Genomic DNA, 15,085 nt, shown 5'->3' with positions numbered 1-15,085 from the left:
ATTCCTACTTACCCAGGCGCTAGGCCTGTCCGTCAGCACTTACGTCCGATGCACCATCGAAAGGCTGCAGCCATCAAGGCCAAAGTTGAAAAGCTTCTTCGAGCTGGTTTCATTTATGCCATTCCCCTCACGGAATGGGTATCCAATATAGTCCCTGTAAATAAAAAGCAGGGTACTATTCGGGTCTGTGTTGACTACCGCGATATCAATCGCGCCTGTCCAAAAGATAACTTTCCTACGCCTTTTATTGATCAGCTTATTGATGACTGCGCGGGAAGCGAGATTTATTCCTTTATGGACGGCTTCTCTGGTTACAACCAGATCAACATAGCCCCAGCAGACCAGCACAAGACAGCTTTCATTTGTCCTTGGGGTACCTTTGCTTATAAAAAGCTCCCTTTCGGTCTCAAAAATGCCGGTGCCACTTTCCAGCGTGCGATGTCGTATGCTTTTCATGATATCCGACACATCGTACAGCCTTACCTGGATGACCTCCCAGCTCATTCAGCTAAACGTTAAGACCATCCGTCTCATTTACGCGAAATCTTCCTCCGCTGTCGACACTACCGTATTCGACTTAATCCGCACAAGTGTGTCTTCTGCGTGGAAGCTGGCCGACTACTCAGGTTCATCGTCTCCCGAGAAGGCATCCGCTTGGATCCCCTCAAAGTTGAGGCCATTTTGAATCTTCCTCCCCCTGCCTCTTTGTAGCAATTGCAGAGCTTGCAGGGAAAAGCTAATTTTCTCAAACGATTTATCCCGAATTATGCCGAGGTGGCTAAAGGCTTCACGCGATTATTAAAGCGAGACACACCCTTTCGTTGGGATGCCATCGCCCAGGAATCTTTTGAGCGCCTTAAAGACCTTCTTGTCTCAGCTCCGCTCTTAAGACCTCCGAACTATCACCGCGACTATATTCTCTATTTAGCTGCCGCTGACACCACCATCGGTATGGTTCTAGTGCAGGACGATGATGCTGGCACCGAGCATGTTATCTATTATCTTAGCCGCAACCTTTTGCATACGGAAACTCGCTACGCATACGTCGAAAAGTTGGCATTGGCAGCTGTCTGTGCCGTCCAATGATTCCGGCATTATATCCTATTGCGCACAACGACCGTGATCTCTGATTGCAACCCCATGACCTACATTTTGTCACGTCAGCTGCTGGGGGGCAAATACTCGAAGTGGATTGTAATCCTCCAAGAGTTCGACTTGGAATTCACTGCAGCCAAGTCTAAGAAATCTCTGGTCTTTGCTGAACTGCTCTGTTCCTTACCATCTCACTCTGCACCATCCCCCTCAGAGGAGCATATTCCGGATGAAACTTTGTTTCTCATCAGCACCCTCGACCCGTGGTATGGAGATATTATCGTATATTTACAGACGTCTTCGTTCCGTCCCAACGTATCGAAAGATGCTCGACGACGAATTCGTCACCAAGCTCAACCATATCGTATCTTGGGCGATACCCTGTACCGCCTCAGCGTCGATTCTGTTCTTCGCCGATGCTTAACTCTCGAGGAGGCTGAGTGAGTCTTGAATGACTGCCACTCCAGCGCTTGTGGCGGCCATATGTCTGGATATGCTACCGCCCAGAAGATCCTCCGGGCTGGTTATTTCTGGCCTTCCATCTTCAAGGATTGCATCCTTGCTGTACGTGCATGTCACGAATGCCAGGTTTACCACCAGAAGATGCGTGCACCTGTTGCACCACTGCACCCTGTTGTAACCGTAGGTCCATTTGCCAAATGGGGCATCAATTATACATCCTGTAACCCTCGTTCGGCCGGGGGGCATGGGTACATTATCGTTGCTGTGGATTATTTCACCAAGTGGGCCGAAGCGATGCCTACATTGAACGAAGACGGTCACACAACGACGCAGTTTTTATTCAATCATGTTATCACTCGTTTCGGAGTCCCTCAGGCTATCGTTACAGATCATGGAAAGCATTTCCGAAATCATATGATGACGGAGCTAACGACCCAACTAGGCTTGCGCCAAGATAGTTCGTCACCGTACTATCCACAATCTAACGGTCAAGTTGAAGCCGTGAACAAAGTTTTGATCACTATGCTTCAGCGCACTGTCAATACGCACAAGTCTAACTGGCACCTTATGCTTTTCCCAGCCTTGTGGGCCTACCGGACTTCTGTGAAGGATGCCACCGGTTTCACTCCTTTCCAGTTGGTTTATGGACTGGAGGCTACCCTTCCCATCGAATGCGAGATTCCTTCATTAAAATTAGCTGTCGAGTTACTTCCCAACACCACTCCGGTGGAGGAACGGCGTCTTTACCTAGAACGGTTAGACGAGACTCGTCGTTTGGCTTCTCTGGCTATCGAAGCGCAGAAAAAGAGAGTCAAGGCTCACTTCGACCAGAATATTCATCCTCATTCCTTTGTTGAGGGAGATTTAGTACTGCTCTACGATCAAGCTAAGGATAAGCTGGGGGCAGGGAAAATCGAATCTATGTGGTTAGGTCCCTACATCGTGAAAAGAGTTTTACAAAAGGGCGCATATGAGTTGATTGATTATGAAGGAAATCCTCTTGACAAGCCCTGCAACGGGCTGTATCTGAAGAAATATTATGCATGACTTCGCGCACTCACTTTGTATATACGTGTGTTTTGTGTGTTGTGCATGATTCCGTTTTTGCTTTGGTGTGAAGGCGTGTTTTGCCTCTTATTGTGCTCTCTTTTTCTTGTGCAGATGTCTAGTGCACCCTATGTTGGTTTCGCTGATGGCGCCTGCCGCAGCACTTGCAATTTGTCATCTGCGGCGTGGGTGATCTACGATCCTCACGGAGAATTGTTAGACCTTCAGGGTGTCTGCCTAGGTCGTACCACTAACAACGTTGCCGAGTACAGCGCTGTAATTGAATTACTTGCCGAAGCAGTTGACCTCGGCATCCGAGAATTAGTGGTGAACCTGGACTCCCAGCTGGTCGTCCATCAGCTTAACGGGCGATATTCCGTCAGAGACCAACGCATACTAAGGTTGTACCTACGTGTAAGATTGTTGGAACGGAACTTTGATTACATTACTTATCAACACATTCCAAGATGATTGAATACGTTGACTGATGCATTGGCAAATCATGTGTTAGATAGACATTTGCGTAACAGATAACATCATACAAGAAGACATAGAAAGCATAATAGAGTAAAGCATATGTAAATATTTTCTCAAGCATAGTTTGCATGTGTGTGTGTGTTTTTAAGCTTGTTTAAAAATATAAAATACATGGGTCATGTGTCATGCAAATTCATACACAAGATCACAGTTGTACTGAACAATTGCATAACATAAACAAAACATCATCACATGTAACAATGATCCATCCAAAAAGCCGGTATGTATATATATATCGTGTGGCGCACTAAGGCGCTCAAAAATAAGTGTATATGTCCAAAAAAAATCAGTGCATCTGAGTCATGTATCTCAAAATAACAGTGGGAATAAAACCTAGGTAACTATTGAGCCGGGTGATGCTCTTTGTAGTACACAGCTACTCGTGCTACCCGCCTCAGAAGGCGGTGCACCCTGGGTTCCACCCCCACTGTATGGATCTGGTGCTCTAAGGGGACCTCCTCGACCCCCTGGTAGTCAAGCACTCCCTCCAGCAACCCCTCAAGGTTGCGAGCTACAGTCTCTGACGTGTCAACCCCTGGAGGGACTATGGCCAGGGCTCCAGCTCCCTGTCCCTCTCTCCGTGCCTCGGCAGCCAGGCCAATCGGTCTAGTGGGCCCCACATCTGCATACCATGACATTTATTAGGACATGTACACGAAAAATTCAAAAACATTACAAAACTCAAAAAGTCAGGTGTTATACCTGCATCATCCCACTGTTCCCCTGGGGGTAGCACCATATCAGGGTCATTGCGGAAATCCATACCCGCGTATGGCCAGTCCTCCACGAAGATAACCTGCTGATCCAGCCAGTCCCGGAAGAATGCTCCCCAGGAATGCAGCCGGCCACCGCCTCCGCGTGGCATGATGCGATCCCATCGCGTGGCCCTCATCTCCCGAGGATCCCTGGGAGCATCCACGGCCATCGTCTGCAGCCGCATGGCTGGCACTCGCTCTAGGATAAGCGGGACTAAGATAGACCCGTAGCCGAACTGCTTCGTCTCTCCGCGATGACAGTTGCTGAGCTGCCTCTTCATGTTGTCGGTCACCGCTGTGGCCCAATCAAACGCAGTAGGCTCAAGGCAATCGAGAGCTAGCATAAGGTGAGTCTTCGAGGCCTCGTGGTTGGCCATGCTTCCCGCTGCTCGGGTCACCATGAATAGGATGGTGCGAAGGACTATGTTTCTCACCGTGGGGATTGCCACTTTCCCACTCCGCGTCTTCTTGGCTTCTGGACATACTCGAGCCATGAGATCATCTAGAGGACCGCCGCCAGGTCGTTGTCCCTCTATGATGGGCCTCGCACCCCGGCGTGACAACCCAGTCAGAAAGAAAATGTCCATATGGTCGAATTCAATGTCTTGGCCCCGGATGGTGAATTTCCCATCCACCAGGTTCCATGCCCTGATCAGTAGCTCGAGGAGATCATGCTGGGCCCTTAGGCGCGGTGTGAGGAAGAACTTCATGAACCCGCATGCCCGCATGGCATTGCAGCACTCCACACTTGCAAATGCAGCTATGTCCTCAACCTCGTGCACTCTTTCCTGCCATTGGAAAGCCATTGCGTCCTGCACAAGCCATGAAAAGAAATTAGAAGTGCTGGCATGAAATTTTTCACGTTCAAATTGAAACAAAAAAAAAATTCCGCGCCAGCGCGGCTGTTTTAAAAACAGCCGCGCTGGCCATGACAGCCCTGTGTTATTTTTCAAGGTCAGCGCGGAAGAACACGGGTTTTCCGCGCTGACCCGAAGTTGGGTGCGTTTTGTCCTAATTCGGCCAGCGCGGACCCGCGTGGGAAATCCGCGCTGACCGAGAGCGCATCCATGCGCCAAGAATTTGTCCAATTGGGCAAATTCGACCGTTAAAATCCTATAAAATATGATCGAAATGCAGGGCAAGGAGAGGAGAACCTACCTGGAAGAAACGGTTCGAAGAATGGTGTCCGTACGAGCTGGAAATCACTCCGTCAACTTTCTGGCTTCTCCACGTCCTTCACGTCCCAAAATGGTAAAAATAATTTTTCACCCCCCCCTATTTATAGTAAAAACTCATAAATGACCATATTTTTGGGTTTCTACCATCTTTTGCCATGGATTTAGCCCTAGCCTTATTGAATCCATGTTTTAATATGTTTTTTACACATATCGAATGGATTTATGCGGGTAGTGTTCCTGTGCAGGTTCGAATAGACGGTGAAAATCATCATGGTCCTAAAATCACTTGGTCCCAACAATGTCGTCTTTGAGCTCTTTTCCAACATAAAACGAGAAAAGATGGCCGAGCCTCCTTTCAGCTCGTTACAGGGAATGAGAGGCGGTCATTTTAAGATCTTTTTCCGACCGTATAACTTAAAAAGATTGCCGGGTGTTTATCGTTTCGCACTCGTTATCGGCTCTAAAACGACGTGTTTTCGACCGCTTTTTTACTTTTTCGGGTCAAGAACACTATTTATGAAAAGTACTCCTCGATCGTAATGGTCGGGCGGTTCTTTCGAGCATTGTTTTATACTTTTTCGGACTCGAGAGACACAACTGTACGAAAAAGGACCCCCTGGAGTCTTCTTTTCTGCTGTCTTTTCAGGCTCTCTAAACAAGAAAAGACGCCGAGTTTTTCCTTTGTCAGGCTCATTAAACACTTGATGACATCGGACATTGTCAAAATGACACTCTTCAAGCATATGCTATCCCCGTCAAGCTTGTCATCCAAAAATAACCGGGGTACCTGCCAGAAATGGTGGGGAAAATGGAACTGTAATCATAGTCGTGTCGGCAGTATGTCGCTCTTGAACATGGCACTCTTCTGCTTCGTGTCTGGGTGGGACCATCTCATCTTGTTTTTCACTGGCCTCCGTGGGTTTGGGTTATCCTATTCGACCTCTCATCTGCCCATCGCCATCATCACTATACCCTTTGCTCATTTGATGTCAAATACTGCCAAACCCGCTACAGTGCCGCCGATATGTTCAAGAGAAGTTGACCTCTGCAATAATACAACCTCATCTGCTATCTCACACAAATCATTTTTCCTCTGTCTCGCGTCGATGATGTGGGAAACATTATGGCCCACCTTCGATCAAGGTCACTTCCTGTCGACTTCAGCTCATTATCCGAGAAGGTGACTTAAAGACTCCCTTCAGGTGCCTTAGAGCCTGCATGCCTCAATGGCAGGTTCTTCGTGTTCGACGCGAGGTTTACATCATTACCCTCCAATCGAATGATTCCGTGGATGTTCGACACCAGCTCATTAACTCACATGCCGCAGATTGTACCTATAGTACCTTGAGGGCCATTGTCATTATTGGTGGTGCCTCTCGCATCTGTTAACAGTTTTCATCATTGACTGGTAATCAGACGATGTTCATACATGTTCGACTTCAACCCATATATTCACATGCTTGAACTTGTACTTTGTTCGGATCAGGACGGAGCGCAAGACCCTGGATCCCTGTCTGTTATGGTCCAGGTTGCGATTTTGTGGATGATAATTACATGACTCATTGATGGATGGCTGCGCCCATACCTGAGTCGTCATGGATGGCTGCGACCATACCTTATCATTATTATGGTCTCTTTAGCTGGGTGGCTGCGTCCATTCCAACAGACCTTTTCGCATGTCTTTTTGGATGGCTGCGCCCATGCCTAGACTGCATGTACTTGATTATCAGAGATATTTCGGTCCTTCCTGGTGATGTTCCAGTTCGGCGTGTGTTGTAAAGCATTTCACCCCTCCCACTCTCTCGGTCTTCATGCTTTAGGGGGCATCTGTTACACAGTAATTTGTCACTGCCTTCCTGTCAGTCACCCTGCTGTGCCAATCACTAAGTTCAGGCCTTCTGAACTGGCCCAAAAACCCATTTTTCTAAAGTTCTATTCATCAGCGTGTCTGTTTGCAAAATACCCGCGATGACTGGCACTCCATAGTGTATTCCGCGCGCTGCCAGCTCGGAAGGACATCACTTTTCCGCACTGGTCGCCAGCGCGCCTTTCCTGTGTTCTTCCGCGCTGACATGACTGTCCTAGTTATGTAGACGCGGCGACATCGCGTCAGTTGCCTCACAATCCGCGCTGATCCAGTTTGGGCGAATTTGTTCAAACGACCAGCCTTCCAGATAACTCCAGGCTTGGTTGTTAGCTTTGTGAATGTCGACTCCCTTCTATGGCATGTCTGTTCGACCCTTTGCAACCATTTCCCTCAAGGATAAGCTCATCCTTCCACCCTTTTAGGAGGCTCCTTCTCCTACATATACTTCCACCATTACCATGAGCAGCTAGTTAGACATAGCTTGGATTCTATAGAGCTTATAGTGCTCAGATCGCTGCTACTATAGGTATTTGGTGTGCTAGGTGTGGAAGTGATTGATTGCTTAGGGAAGGTTGTTTTGTGTTGCTTGTGTGTGAGAGAGAGTTGTTTGTCTTGGGAGAATCATCCTCAAAGGTGAATGCTTGAGATACATGCTGACTGGCCCCTCCTGAGAAGGTTACTGACGTCAGAACATTTGGTTGTACTCTTCTCTATTCTGATTAATAATAGATGACTTCTATTATTGTTCCATTCTCATTTGTACTTGCAATGGTTAAATGTGAATTACATCTTTTCTGACCGATGTATGGTTGCTTTTACTAGATTTCACGCTTGCGTTTGTTTCCTCTTCGTGTGTGCAGGTATCTATTCGCGGAGATCGCGGAGGATCGTGATCAACCAAAACGAAGTAGCGAAGGCAACATCTCTTCGTCAAACGACAGCGCTGGAATCCAAGTAGGTGCTCTTTACCTCTTGTTTAATTGTAATTAGGAACATGCATAGCAACATTGTTTGATTGCTGCTAGACCCTTGCTGGGCTAGTAGGGATTGCCTCTATCCGTAGAGGGTATTTACCTCTCCAACAGCTACTGCCAAGATCCAGAAAAATGAGCCCGAAGATCCAGAGGAGGGGGAACGTCTTTTCCACTCGCAGATGTGGGTGAAGGGTTCTCCGCTGCAATTCATTGTCGACAATGGTAGCCAAAAGAACCTCATTTCAGCAGAGGTCGTGAAGCAGTTGGGCCTACCAACTACACCACACCCACAGCCGTACAGTATCGGTTGGCTTCACAAAGGACAAGATCTCAAAGTTCACCAGCAGTGCCGCCTTCCCTACAACATCAAGCCCTTCACAGATGAGGTATTGTGTGATGTTACACCTCTAGATGTTTGTGATGTACTATTAGGCCAACCATACTTGTGGAGGCGACATGCTGTGTATGAGTCAAGGTCTCGTGCTGTCATCATTTCTTTGGATAATTAATTATACAGGATACTGGAGGTAGCCCCACCTACTGCCACCTCTTTGATCATTGCTAAGAAAGGCAGCAAGCTCATCTCACAGACTAGGAAATTTATTTTCTGTCTGGTTCGCTCCCAAAGTAAGGGAAAGATCGTTACTACATCCATGTCCCCCGCGAAGGGTTCCTCCACACAGCAGTAGCAACAGAGGGATACAGTCGTGACAAAACATAGGAACAACTTCTCCTTACCCGGAGGGGTACCACACAAGTTTTAGGTGAGCGACAAAGTTTGGTTACATTTTCCGAGGGAGCGCCTTACCAGAACCCATCAGAAACTTAGACCACTTCGACATGGTCCTTACACCAGTAACAAGGCTACGGGAAACAATGTTTTGAAGCACAGCATTCCTCCATTCCTTCGCTTGCACCGAGTGTTCAATGTGGACCGTCGCCAACCATGCTCCCCACCATTTCTGGACACATCAGAGATTGCAGAACAGCTCACCAGAGACCCAGCTCAGCAGAAGCTTCCTCATCTTAGGGAGGAACTCAACGCAATGGGGACCATTGCTTCCTAAGGGGGGAGGAATGATCTAGGTGGACATTGGTGACCAACCACCTATCCCATTTGGACCCCCACAACTGTCTCTTTCAGTTTTTCTGTTTGCTTAATTATAGCACAATTTACTATTTTTAGCAGTTTTTCAGGTCCTAAGCTTCCGGAGCCATTTTGAGGCCCTAAACGATGTTTTTTGGGAAATCCAACCCAGCGATTTTTCTATCTAAAAATCACCCTTTTCATCGTAGTCCTCGGAGAGATCTTTCCAACGGGCTATCATGAGCGTCAAACGGAGATAGTACGACCAATTTGCGACCCCGAGAAGTTGATGTACCAACTTACCCAAAAACGGGGCCCACAATTTGGCGTTTCATCTTCTAGGGTTAGGTTTTGGAATGTGAAGGGTTTTCCATTGTTTCTCAACAATAAATAGGCCCTCGAGCGTCATTGTAACACAGTTTTTGGAGAACAGTTCAGAGGCATGTAGCCGACACATCTCTTCTCAGAGACAAGCTACCATCGCCCTAGCTGGGTTATTTCCATTTCTATTTGTCAGCATATTTCAGTATTTTACAGTAATGAAATGAAGTATTATTTCCACTGCATATTTGTCTTTATGGTTGCATATTTGTCTTTATGGTTATCTCTGTATTTTATTGCGTTCCTGTTTAAATCTAGATTAGTGGTATCCGAGCGGTCTGCTTTTTCTTTGTTTTTCTTTGCATGTCCCCAACGAGGTCGGGATATAAGGAGTTAGGTCTGGAACTAGTCGAACCTTTGCAAGACCAGCCTCGTAAATCTCGACGACCTCCCATGGCGGATGAGAAGAAAAATGAGGGGGCAGGAGATACTATCAAAATCTTGCTTGAAGAAGCCCTCGAGCGACAAAGGAACGCGATGATGGATAGCTTTGCCCAAATCCTTCAGCGGCTACCTAGAGGCGATGCATCGGCTTCCAACAGCTACTCTGGAAAAGCCACACCGTTTAAGGTACAAGTTAATTTTGAAATCCCCATCTTCGAGGGTCAAATAGACGCAGTGCCATAGATAAATGGTTAAATCTGCTCGATGGGTATTTTTCTGTTCATGAATTTTCAAGTCGGGAAAAGATTGTTTTCGCTCTTCTCAAAGCAGCCCCCCACGTCAAGGACTGGTGGGAAACGTACTGCGAATAGAAGGATGAAAGTACAGGCTCACTGTTTACAGCCGCACTTACTTGGAATGACTTCCGGGATGCCATCAAGGAGCAGTACTACCCTGTCAAAAGCTATGAGGACAAATACATCAAATGGACCACACTACGGCAGGGACGAGACCAAGATGTGCCGGAGTTCACAAACATTTTTCACACCCTTCACACACAATTAGGTATCAAAGATTCGGAGCTGCATCTGGTACTCAAATACCGCAGTTGCCTACACAGATACATCCAGGAAGAGATGGAGTTCTTGAACATCTCCTCACTCGACATATCATACCGAAACGCTGTCAAAATCGAGCAAAAGTTCAAACAGAAGAAGCGAGACTTTGGATCTGCAAATCCAAAGCCTGAAGGACAAAGCCAAGGCGGGGTGACCCAAGACAACCTGTCGAAGCCGCAAGAAAAGAACAACACCACGAAGCCAAAGAAGGACACAGGAAAGTGGTGTGAGTTCCACAGGAGTCCCACTCATAACACAAGTGAGTGTCGGACCAACAGTCGCTGGTGGCCGAGTTGAAGGCTTCCGAATCAGATGCATGTTCCGACTCTGAGTTAGAACCCGACAAGGGGAATGACAAAGGGAAGCAGATCATTGATGCAGATCCCAGCGCCACTGTTGCTACTGCCAAGATCCAGAAAAATGAGCCCGAAGATCCAGAGGAGGGGGAACGTCTTTTCCTCTCATAGATGTGGGTGAAGGGTTCGCTGCTACAATTCATTGTCGATAGTGGCAGCCAAAAGAACCTCATTTCAACAGAGGTCGTGAAGCGGTTGGGCCTACCAACTACACCACACCCACAGCTGTACAATATCAGTTGGCTTCACGAAGGATGAGATCTCAAAGTTCACCAGTAGTGCCGCCTTCCCTACAGCATCAAGCCCTTCACAGACGAGGTATTGTGTGATGTTACACCTCTGGATGTTTGTGATGTACTATTAGGCCAGCCATACTTCTGGAGGTGACATGCTGTGTATGAGTCAAGGCCTCGTGCTGTCATCATTTCTTTGGATAATTCATTATACAGGATACTGGAGGTAGCCCCACCTACTACCACCTCTTTGATCACTGCTAAGAAAGGCAGCAAGCTCATCTCACAGACTAGGAAATTTATTTTCTGTCTGGATTGCTCCCAAAGTAAGGGGAAGATCGTTGCTACATCCATGACCCCCGCGAAGGGTTCCTCCACACAACAGCAACAACAGAGGGATACAGTCGTAACAAAGCATAGGAACAACTTCTCCTTACCCGGAGGGGTACCACACAAGTTTCAGGTGGGCAACAAAGTTTGGTTACATTTGCAGAGGGAGCGCCCTACCAGAACCCATCAGAAACTCAGACCACTTCGACGTGGTCCTTACACCAGTAACAAGGCTACGGGAAACAATGCTTTGAAGCACAACATTCCTCCATTCCTTCGCTTGCACCGAGTGTTCAATGCGGACCGTTGCCGACCATGCTCCCCACCAATTCTGGACACATAAGAGATTGCAGAACAGCTCACCAGAGACCCAGCTCAGCAGAAGATTCCTCATCTCAGGGTGGAAATCAATGCAATGGGGACCATTGCTTCCTAAGGGGGGGGAATTATCTAGGTGGATGTTGGTTGCCACCCACCTATCCCATTTGGACCCCACAACTGTCTCTTTCAGTTTTTTTGTTTCCTTAATTATAGCACAGTTTACTATTTTTAGCAGTTTTTCAGGTCCTAAACTTCCAGAGCCGTTTTGAGGCCCTAAATGACGTTTTTTGGGAAATCCACCCCAACGATTTTTTTGTCTAAAAATCGTCTTTTTCGTCATATTCCTCGGAGAGATCTTTCCAATGGGCTATCATGCACGTCAAACGGAGATAGTACGACCAATTCGCGACCCCGGGAAGTTGATGTACCAACTTACCCAAAAATGGGGCCCACAATTTGGCATTTCATCTTCTAGGGTTAGGTTTTGGAATGTGAAGGGTTTTCCATTGTTTCTCAACAATAAATAGGCCCTCGAGCCTCATTGTAACACAGTTTTTGGAGAACAGTTCAGAGGTATGTAGCCGACAAATCTCTTCTTAGAGACAAGCTACCATCGCCCTAGCTGGGTTATTTCCATTTCTATTTGTAAGCATATTTCAATATTTTACAGTAATGAAATGAAGTATTATTTCTGCTGCATATTTGTCTTTATGGTTATCTTTGTATTTTATTGCGTTCCTGTTTAAATCTGGATCAGTGGTATCAGAGCGGTCTACTTTTTCTCTGTTTTTCTTTGCATGTCCCCAACGAGGTCGGGATATAAGGAGTTAGGTTTGGAACTAGTCGAACCTTTGCAAGACCAGCCTCGCAAATCTCGACGACCTCCCATGGCGGATGAGAAGAAAAATGAGGGGGTAGGAGATCCTATCAAAATCTTGCTCAAAGAAGCCCTCGAGCGACAAAGGAATGCGATGATGGACAACTTTGCCCAAATCCTTCAGCGGCTACCTAGAGGCGACGCATCGGCTTCCAACAGCTACTCTGGAAATGCCATGCCGTTTAAGGTACAAGTTAATTTTGAAATCCCCATCTTCGAGGGTCAAATAGACGCAGATGCCGTAGATAAATGGTTAAATCTGCTCGATGGGTATTTTTCTGTTCATGAATTTTCAAGTCGGGAAGAGATTGTTTTCGCTCTTCTTAAAGCAGCCCCCCACGTCAAGGACTGGTGGGAAACGTACTGCGAATAGAAGGATGAAAGTACAGGCTCACTGTTTTCAGCCGCACTTACTTGGAATGACTTCTGGGATGCCATCAAGGAGCAGTACTACCCTATCAAAAGCTATGAGGACAAATACATCAAATGGACCACACTGTGGCAGGGACGAGACCAAGATGTGCCGGAGTTCACAAACATTTTTCATACCCTTCGTAAACAATTGGGTATCAAAGATTCGGAGCTGCATCTGGTACTCAGGTACCGCGGCTGCCTACACAGATACATCCAGGAAGAGAGGGAGTTCTTGAACATCTCCTCACTCGGCACAGCATACCAATACGCTGTCAAAATCAAGCAAAAGTTCAAACAGAACAAGCGAGACTTTGGATCTGCAAATCCAAAGCCCAAAGGACAAAGCCAAGGCGGGGTGACCCAAGACAACCTGTCGAAGCCGCAAGAAAAGAACAACACCACGAAGCTGAAGAAGGACACAGGAAAGTGGTGTGAGTTCCACAGGAGTCCCACTCATAACACAAGTGAGTGTTGGACCAAGCAGTCGCTGGTGGCCGAGTTGAAGGCTTCCGAATCAGATGCATGTTCCGACTCAGAGTCAAAACCCGACAAGGGGAATGACAAAGGGAAGTAGATCATTGATGCGGATCCCAGCGCCATTGTTGCTACTGCCAAGATCTAGAAAAATGAGCCCGATGATCCAGAGGAGGGGGAACGTCTTTTCCACTCACAGATGTGGGTGAAGGGTTCACCACTGCAATTCATTGTCGATAGTGGCAGCCAAAAGAACCTCATTTCAGCAGAGGTCGTGAAGCGGTTGGGCATACCAACTACACCACACCCACAGCCGTATAGTATCGATTGGCTTCACGAAGGACGAGATCTCAAAGTTCACCAGCAGTGTCGCCTTCCCTACAGCATCAAGCCCTTCACAGACGAGGTATTGTGTGATGTTACACCTCTGGATGTTTGTGATGTATTATTAGGCCATCCATACTTGTGGAGGTGACATGCTGTGTATGAGTCAAGGCCTCACGCTGTCATCATTTCTTTGGATAATTCATTATACAAGATACTGGAGGTAGCCCCACCTACTGCCACCTCTTTGATCACTGCTAAGAAAGGCAGCAAGCTCATCTCACGGACTAGGAAATTTATTTTCTGTCTGGTTCGCTACCAAAGTAAGGGGAAGATCATTGCTACATCCATGACCCCCGCGAAGGGTTCCTCCACACAGCAACAGCAACAGAGGGATACAGTCGTGACAAAACATAGGAACAACTTCTCCTTACCCGGAGGGGTACCACACAAGTTTTAGGTGGGCAACAAAGCTTGGTTACATTTGCAGAGGGAGTGCCTTACCAGAACCCATCAGAAACTCAGACCACTTCGACGTGGTCCTTACACCAGTAACAAGGCTACGGGAAACAATGCTTTGAAGCACAGCATTCGTCCATTCCTTCGCTTTCACCGAGTGTTCAATGTGGTCCGTTGCCGACCATGCTCCCCACCATTTCTGGACATATCAGAGATTGCAGAACAGCTCACCAGAGACCCAGCTCAGCAGAAGATTCCTCATCTCAGGGAGGAACTCAACGCAATGGGGACCATTGCTTCCAAAAGGGGGAGGAATGATCTAGGTGGATGTTGGTGGCCACCCACCTATCCCATTTTGACCCCCACAACTGTCTCTTTCAGTTTTCTGTTTCCTTAATTATAGCACAGTATACTATTTTTAGCATTTTTTCAGGTCCTAAACTTCTGGAGCCATTTTGAGGCCCTAAACGACGTTTTTTGGGAAATCCACCCAAACGTTTTTTTGGTCTAAAAATCATCTTTTCCATCGTAGTCCTCAGAGAGATCTTTCCAACAGGCTATCATGCGCGTCAAACGGAGATAGTACGACCAATTCACGACCCCGGGAAGTTGATGTACCAACTTACCCAAAAACGGGGCCCGCAATTTGGCGTTTCATCTTCTAGGGTTAGGTTTTGGAATGTGAAGGGTTTTCCATTGTTTCTCAACAATAAATAGACCCTCGAGCCTCATTGTAACACAGTTTTTGGAGAACAGTTCAGAGGCATGTAGTCGACACATCTCTTCTCAGAGATAAGCTACCATCGCCCTAGCTGGGTTATTTCCATTTCTATTTGTAAGCATATTTCAGTATTTTACAGTAATGAAATGAAGTATTATTTCCACTGCATATTTTTCTTTATGGTTATCTCTGTAT

The sequence above is a fragment of the Pinus tabuliformis genome, chromosome 6, assembly GCF_031772625.1.
Source record: "Pinus tabuliformis cultivar Carrire ecotype Pingquan chromosome 6, CPIR1, whole genome shotgun sequence".
Taxonomy (NCBI): Eukaryota; Viridiplantae; Streptophyta; class Pinopsida; order Pinales; family Pinaceae; genus Pinus; species Pinus tabuliformis.
This window is presented reverse-complemented; position numbering follows the sequence as displayed.